Here is an 8,746-nt window from a genome sequence, read left to right as displayed (position 1 = left end):
ATAAACATATATAACAACGTACACATATAAATAAAAAATAAGGAATGATAAGTATAATTATCAAAACCTACTGCTGGGTTTGATGTTATGATGTATTTGTCTAAAAACTTTTGTATTGATTTCCAACGAGAGTTGAATATTACCAAACAAAGGTAATTCTGAATCAAAATCAACATGCAAGACATTCAAATTATTTTGGAACAGGATGCGTCTTTCATCGTTAAAAAGTAAGCACTCACAAAAAAAGTGAAAGGTATTTTCACAGGGATGGCCACAATTACAAACTGGACTATCAACAAGATTTAATCTATAAAGATCATTTTTAAGTGGACTATACTGATATCTAAGTTTTGTATGCAAAATGTTCAATTTACGTTTACCGAAACCTAAGTAGATTGACGGGGGAGATAATAGGTTTGAAGTTAACGAGTTTTTAATAGAATGTAAAGAAGTCAATGATCGTCAATGTTAGAGAAAGCCTGAATGGAGGAAATCTATAATCTATAAGGGGGATACTTCGAAGATCAAACTACATGTATATACATCATACATATGATTGCTGATTCAAGAAACAGAATTTATTGAATGTTTCTCGTATAGTTTTTGTTAAACATATGTTATACTAGAGGAGAGGATTAAGCTCTCAGCATAATAAATTTAACAGTGTTGCATACATAACTGTATAACGACATTGTTCGTGGCAACAATACAACATCTAGGTGTTATTGATACAATAGTAAGAGCACTAAATCGTGTACTTTGTGTGTGCTGGTTTGACATGGTAAAACTCAAATATACCTTTGGATCTGATATTCTTAGTGTACAGTGTTAATATTCCAAATGACAGTAGCTGAGAAACATTTAAAGACTCTGGGGTCAATGTATGGTTACAGTTTTAGTATATATCTGTAACTAGCAAAACGTGTTAGTGTAAATTACCTCAAACTTTATCTTTGTAGACGTCGAACTCAGTTCCTTACTAGTCGTCGATAGAGAATATATTTTAATTAATTCTTTTAACTTCAACATGTCCATTAGTGCATGCAACAGCGTTTTTTTCTGATAATATAACAAAGGACTTCATGTCTGAATGCCTGTTTTAATTCATTAGGACGGTACGGGTTTTCTTAGTTTTGTTAAAAGTTTAATCCATGCAATTGTATTTAATTCGTATGAATTACAAATGAAACAATACTCGAAAAATACGACAATGTTCCGCCGTATGATATCGAAAATGTTCAGTCATAAAAATTCTTCGTGGAAATGTAAACTTCGAAATATGTTTACTTTTAAATACAATTCTAAATGATAAAGCCCGGTAGTAAATACATTTCTAAATGATAAAGCCCGGTAGTAAAAACAATTCTAAATGATAAAGCCAGGTAGTAAATACAATTCTAAATGATAAAGCCGGATAGTAAATACAATTCTAAATGATAAAGCCCGTTAGTAAATACAATTCTAAATGATAAAGCCCGATAGTAAATACAATTCTAAATGATAAAGCCCGGTAGTAAAAACAATTCTAAATGATAAAGCCAGGTAGTAAATACAATTCTAAATGATAAAGCCCGGTAGTAAATACACTTCTAAATGATAAAGCCCGTTAGTAAATACAAGTCTAAATGATAAAGCCCGTTAGTAAATACAATTCTAAATGATAAAGCTTCTGAATGTTAAAGCCCGGTATTAAATACAATTCTAAACGATAAAGCCCGGTAGTAAATACAATTCTAAATGATAAAGCCAGGTAGTAAATACAATTCTAAATGATAAAGCCCGGTAGTAAATACACTTCTAAATGATAAAGCCCGTTAGTAAATACAATTCTAAATGATAAAGCTTCTAAATGATAAAGCCCGGTAGAAAATACAATTCTAAATGATAAAGCCCGGTAGTAAATGCAATTCTAAATTATAAGGCCCGGTAGTAAATACAATTCTAAATGATAAATCTTCTAAATGATAAAGCCCGGTAGTAAATACACTTCTAAATGATAAAGCCCGTTAGTAAATACAATTCTAAATGATAAAGCTTCTAAATGATAAAGCCCGGTAGAAAATACAATTCTAAATGATAAAGCCCGGTAGTAAATGCAATTCTAAATTATAAGGCCCGGTAGTAAATACAATTCTAAATGATAAAGCCCGGTAGTAAATGCAAGGTGTTTCGACAGTTACTTTCTGACTAGTGTATCGACTGCAAGCGGAGAAAGGTATTTCTCAGGTCACTAACCTTGATATCGTACCGTTTACATACTTACTAGAGCGGTCGAAGGGAGCTAACCGAAATATGATGTAAATGTGATTAAAGACAGAATTGAATAGAATGTATACATTCCCACTTCGTTTGAGGACATATCTAGAGAGAGACGAAGTATCGTGGTCTCTGTGGGCATTACCTCGTGGTCCAACTCTACACACGGGATAGCAGGTACTTATTATTCGGTCAGAGTGTGTCCGCTCTTCAACCGACGATTGTTACTGACCGTTCGCAGACGCATGGTGAAAGGATATTAAAAGCTGTTTGACCAGTAATAGACACAGAGTCAAGGGAGATAACCGTTTATATATTACATGTAGATTGACATTGTTAAGACTGTTCTATATAAAAGAATACCATGCTACTGCTATGGGATATTAATCTACTCAGCCTTGAAGAGTCAAAATAAAATCGAGGAAAATCTCCCCAATAAAATACTGAAGGCTAAAACATGTGCTTCAAAAATATGTGATACCTGTAATGATATCTTATCAATCATAAGGAAATCACATGAATACTTTATTTAATCGCTAACCTTTTTTCTGTTTTTTTTTTTTTTAATTATTGCAGTGTCCATCTTTTGAGATACACTCTACTGATTATTTGTAAAATCTTTCACTTCCTAATTTCTACATCACTTCTTTTCTATCGATAATGTAAATAGGTTTGTGCTGTAGTCTCCCCGCCGTTTTAATCATGGTCATCATTATCCTCATGTAGTGCTAATACATGTAACACAAAGTGATTTTCATTTATATTTATTTATTTCATTTTTATCTCTATTAGTTTTCTATGATACTGGTACTCAACATTGAAAAGTTGGCATTGTTTGTTTTGTATAATATGTTTTTTTAGAGTCCAAAGCGACCAACGTTGCTCTGCTGAAACGCCTTACCCATGCAACGCAGAGATGTGTTACATGTTACAGTTATATATATAGTCACTGTGTTATTCACTGTGTTATTCACTGTGTCAATCATGGGCATCTGTTACATTAAATACGTTTGTGACTCCCATTAGTTTCTGATTTTTTTGTGGGTTATTGCTCATATTGTTGTCTTACTGGTGATTCCTGAGTTGAATTTGTCTTGTCTTGGGGAATGAGCGCTCAAGATATTGTCGTTATTATGATCGCGTTTATGTATGTATAGGACCAGCTGTATCACATTATGCAGCTCACTCCGGACTCCGGGCAGCACATGTATGTACCGGAATGTGTGACTGTACCTCCACATCTACATCACATGCCTGAAGAGATAGAGATTAATGACACCACTCTCGCTTTCCCTAATTGACCCCACTGTCCAGTTGTTTTACCTGCCGACCAGGGCACCCTCTAGTAATACATGACCCTACCGTTATCAATGTTAAGGATAGATAACTCCGTTAATTGGACATATCTGTACCCAGAGTGGGCTGCTAAGGGTTAGATATTAACGGGTATTACATTGACTAATGAGATGGTTTTAGCCACTTTATTGGACAGCCGAAACATCTCTGTGAAATAGAGACATTGCCTTATCAGAGTCAAACTGGATCCCGCTCAGAGTTTAGTCACATCCTCGGGAATGTGGCGATCAGTAGGTTCGCTGTTCGTATCATTTTTGTTTTGATAATAAAAAAAAACTTTCTTAAGATCTGAAGTGTTTATATCAGAAAGATATTTATCACAAATGCGGATACAGGCTGCATCTTAATCAATACTCATAATCAATGTCTTCCTTTAAGGTTTTAAGAATAAAATGTGTTTTGATATTTAATTTGTGTTGCACGCTGAGTGAGACAAAGTTACCTTTCAAACTTACTTTAATACGTTAACAGAGTGAAAATATAATATTCTGTTTAATACACCATGGAAGGGTAAATAAACACAAATCAACAAACAAATGCATATTACTAAAAAATGAACGTGTCCATACAACATCTATATACGGATTTTATTAATAAAAACAGTGATAATTTTCCTGAACAATTTCCCTGAAGTAGTACATTATCTGTATTAGGAATGAGTAAATTGAAAATTTCAATTTTGGGGAAATTTCGCATGCTTTTCTTATTAAAGTGTCCCCAAATTTATCTGTTGTTCATCGATATGAAATAGTAAAATAAACTTAATCAGTGACATTTATCTGCCCTGCAATGAGACACATTGTGCCTATATGAACCAAACGGAGGAGAAGGGGCTGAGGGATGTTCAAATACTGACACCTCATTTTATATTTGTACCTGTTTTGCTATATATGCTGAAATACTCGAATCAAATTTACAAATAAATGATATCAATATTTCCCATTCCGTATCTACCACCAGCCCGCTTGCATCATAGGCTGCATTCGATACCCAATTGAACACTTAATTTACTGTTATTTGTTTATAAGAAACAATGATGGTTGAAGGTTTGAACTCCTACATCTGCTAATGACACAATTTGAATATAAACAGGTTAATAGAAATATACAGTATTTGCCATTTTCCAAATTTCCTGTGAATTCTTCAGTAATAACACAACCGATCAATTTTTCTATGACAGTTATTTGAATTTCATGAACCTTTTTTAGCGTTCATCTTGAAATATTTCAAAACATTCATCTAAAGAAGCATCGACCGTATATCGGGGTAATCGATTCCACAGGTCAATTCGGTAAAAAAAGGAAAACTAATAATGTTTCCGTATAGTAGAACTTGGGAGAATGTTTCTCTGTCCTTTTCATGGTATTGAGCTCGAACATATTTGTACCTTTGTTTGTAATTCGATACACATTAATTATTTAGCCTCTTTTCTTGAAATCGGCGATCTGTGTTTTTTGAATATTCCAAACTGAGTTCAAGCTTTTTAGCTCTTCTTTTGATTTTACAGTCAGATCAATATTTCCTGGGAGTTTCACATACGGGAGATACTATAAACATCGATTCGTCTAAGTGAATATGTATCATGTGATAAGTCAGCTCTACCATACATTTTCTTGACATGTTATCTTATATACACGCACGGAATTCTATTCCATCAATGGTTTGTTCCCCAGTGTATTTTCTTCTCCCGGAACAAAACAATAAAAGTGTTGATTAGAATACAAAGGGGACCATGATGACGTTACGTACTGGCAATTAACTCACTGGGGCGCGTAACAGGGGAGACAACTCGCGCTGTTTTTAAAATATTTATCATAGCTTACACACCTTATCGTTTGCTCGATTTTTAATTATTAACAATGTAAGATCTATAACAATTTCTTTATTATAATTATCCTACAACTGTACTAGTATTTGCAACATAAACAAAACAACAACAAAAACAGTAGCGCAACAGTACACAATGTCTAGAACATATCTACCGAATTTCTTATTCAGATTCCGATTCTGAAAGGGGCCTCACATGTTCACTAGAAGACCCCTATATTAAAACCCATCCTATCTATTTGACAGTGTTCTAAGTAATCCCATATGAAGACTTTACACTTTGCATTGCGTGATTCTAAAATGACAAATATAAAAGTAATATAATTATATCAGTGAATAAAACACATAATTATATATTACCTGGTTGTATCTAGCATTATTTCGAGGTTTCTCTTGTGAAACCAATTTCTATTACAAATACTTACCACAGACATTATAATGCATATTCCAACCTTACTTGGCTCTTTACATACGTAAATAAAGAATCCCCCACCCCCATGGGGAACCCCTGGAAAACCCACCAATCAGACGGCAGTATTCACGCACGTGATCAGACACGAAACCATGCTTCCCACTTCATAATTCCAAAGCCAAAAAAAGGGAGAGCCAAGGACACAAGGGGAGGCTGGGAGGGAACTCACCTAATGACTGTGGTAAGTATACGTTACCACAGTCATTATAATGAGAATTCGACTTACCGCAGTGGTGTATCCATGGAGCGATAAAGGGTTCCAACAATAGGACCTATACCCCCGGAGGAAAAATTCAAAATACCTTTTCTTTTGTGACACAGAGCCTGATTACGACCAGCGTTCCGGATCACGCAGAGAAGACATAACGAGGCTCATGCAAAAGAAGAGGGAGGACAGACAACGGATTGGGCAGCCACAAAAGGGCCCAAAGAAACCAACCCGTCAGACTGTCCCGACAAAGATCGGAGATAGAACTCCGTAAACGTCGAATGACCCCTCCAAACAGCAGCTGGCATGATCTCAGCGTAAGAAGAACCATTAAATAAGGCCCACGAAGTAGCTAAAGCGCGAACCTCGTAAGCCCTAACCCCTGATACCCGCAAGGACTGATCCCCTGCCGACTCATACGCAGCTCGAACAGTCTGAACAATCCAGCGCGAGATGGTCGCTGCAGAGATATCGGAGCGACCGGGCTGGAGAGACTGGAACAGCCGAGACGATAGCCTGCAATAGTTACCGGAGACAAACCTTTGTCCTGGAACAGAGACAAAAGAAAGTCGGCTACAGCGGGAACAGAGGCAGAGACTGATCAATCGACCGTCCGACACACCAATCACCGAAGGCGGACCATCGAGATTGGTAGACGGCGGAAGACGAAGGTCTAAGTGATCCTGCAATGCGAGTTGCAAATTCTCGAGAAAAGCCCGTCTGAGTGAGCCTTCCCGAGAGAGCATCCAACCGTGAAGGTGGAGCCGTTCTGGTCCCGAGTAGAACTGCCGGGACCTCGGTTGAGACAGCAGACCTCACAGGGGTGGGATGCTGCGTGGGAAGTCCACCGAAAGCCGAAACAACTGAGGAAACCAAGGTTGTCGAGGCCAGAGCGGTGCAACCAGCAACACAGTACAAGGGTGTAGAAGAATCTTCTCCAACCCCCTGCCCACCAGATTGAAGGGAGGAAAATGCCCGACCAGTCCTGAGATAGTGTATCCACCGCCATGTCCATAGGATCTGGAACCGGAGACACAAACGTAGGGAGTCGAAAGTTCAGGGCCGTGGCGAACAGATACGCGTCCCTGCAGGGAGAGTCGAGGGCCACGAAGGGCCAGAAGAACAGCCCGCATTTCCAGAACATTGATGTGTTCTGAAAGCTGCTCCCCCGACCACACACCGCCGACGTCTGACCGGAAAGGTATGCACCCCAACCGGTCATGGACGCGTCGGTGTAAAGGGTCATAGCAGGGGATGCCCGAACCAGAGGAACTCCAGCCAAGACAGTGCTCTCGAGAGTCCACCAACGAGCTGATTCCTTCACCGACTCCGACAGAGGAATGTACACATCCACCTGCCGAGACACCGGGAACCAAACTAACAGAAGGAACAGCTGGAGCGGACGGATGTGAGGCCGACCCAAGGGAACCACATCCGCCAGTGAATTCAGGTAACCGAGGAACCGAAGGAACCATCGAATCTGAATTCACTCCACACCGACCAGAACGGAGACCAACAGAGAGGCCTTCTCGAACTTGGACGCTGGTGAAAGGACCAACCCCAGATCGGTTCTGAACCGATAACCGAGGAAAACAAAATCCTGGGAGGGGAGAACCTCTGACTTCTCCCTGGAAGGGAGGAACCCTAGGCAGCACAGAACGCCAAGAACCGACCTCGTGCTCCGGGACAGGATAACCGGATCCACTTCGAGCAACAGGGAGTCGTCGAAGTAGATGTTGGCATCTACCCCGAGACTATGGAGGTGCCCCACTACTACCTGCAACAACTTGGTGAAAACCAAGGGGTTGAGTGAGGCCGAAGGGCAAAGCGCGAAACTGGTAAACCTTCTGCTCGAACGTGAACCTGAGGAACTTCCTGGCCGACCTCCTGACAGGGATGTGAAAGTAAGCATCCTTCAGAACGATGGACGTAGCCCACATCCCTTGACGCACCGACGTAATGATGCGTCGTGGCGTTTCCATCTGAAAGTACGGGGAATCGACGTACGTGTTGAACGTACTGAGGTCGGTAATAGGCCTTCAGACACCGGACTTCTTCTTCACGAGGAAGACCCGGGAGTAAAACCCTGGAGACCACCGGTCCGGTGAAAGTTCCTCGATCGCGCCCTTCGCGATCATGGCCTGAACCTCCGACCTGAGAGCCTCCACCTTTCCCGGATCAAAAGGAGAAGGGGGAAAGATAGGCTCTCGCGCCAGAGGTGGATCCCGAGGGAGCGGGATGCAGAGACCCTTGAACACAACCCATATGGCCCAACTGTCTGATGTGATTTCCTTCCACTGAGGAACGAAATGGGACAGCCGACCGCCTACTGGCAAGTCCGGAAGGGGCCAATCTAGCCCTTCCCAAACCACATCGGCGGAGCCTCACGCGCCCAAGGGCGTGGGAGGGAGCGGCGACAGACAGTGAACAAGGAGTTACCAAGGGCAAGGAAGAGTCAGGAACCCTTCCTACCTCTGGAAAATTTGGCTTTGCCTCGACCCCTATGGGAAACCCTACCGCGGAAGGAGGATTTCCGACGTTCCGCCGGAGCGGAAGTCGGAGGGGCAGTCTGCTGCTGAAAAGCAGCAGTCTTTGCCTTCTTCCTCTTACGCCTGGAGGAGCCAAAA

This window comes from Mizuhopecten yessoensis, unplaced genomic scaffold (genome assembly GCF_002113885.1).
Source record: "Mizuhopecten yessoensis strain PY_sf001 unplaced genomic scaffold, ASM211388v2 scaffold3051, whole genome shotgun sequence".
Classification (NCBI taxonomy): Eukaryota; Metazoa; Mollusca; class Bivalvia; order Pectinida; family Pectinidae; genus Mizuhopecten; species Mizuhopecten yessoensis.
Note: the sequence above shows the minus strand (reverse complement) of the source record.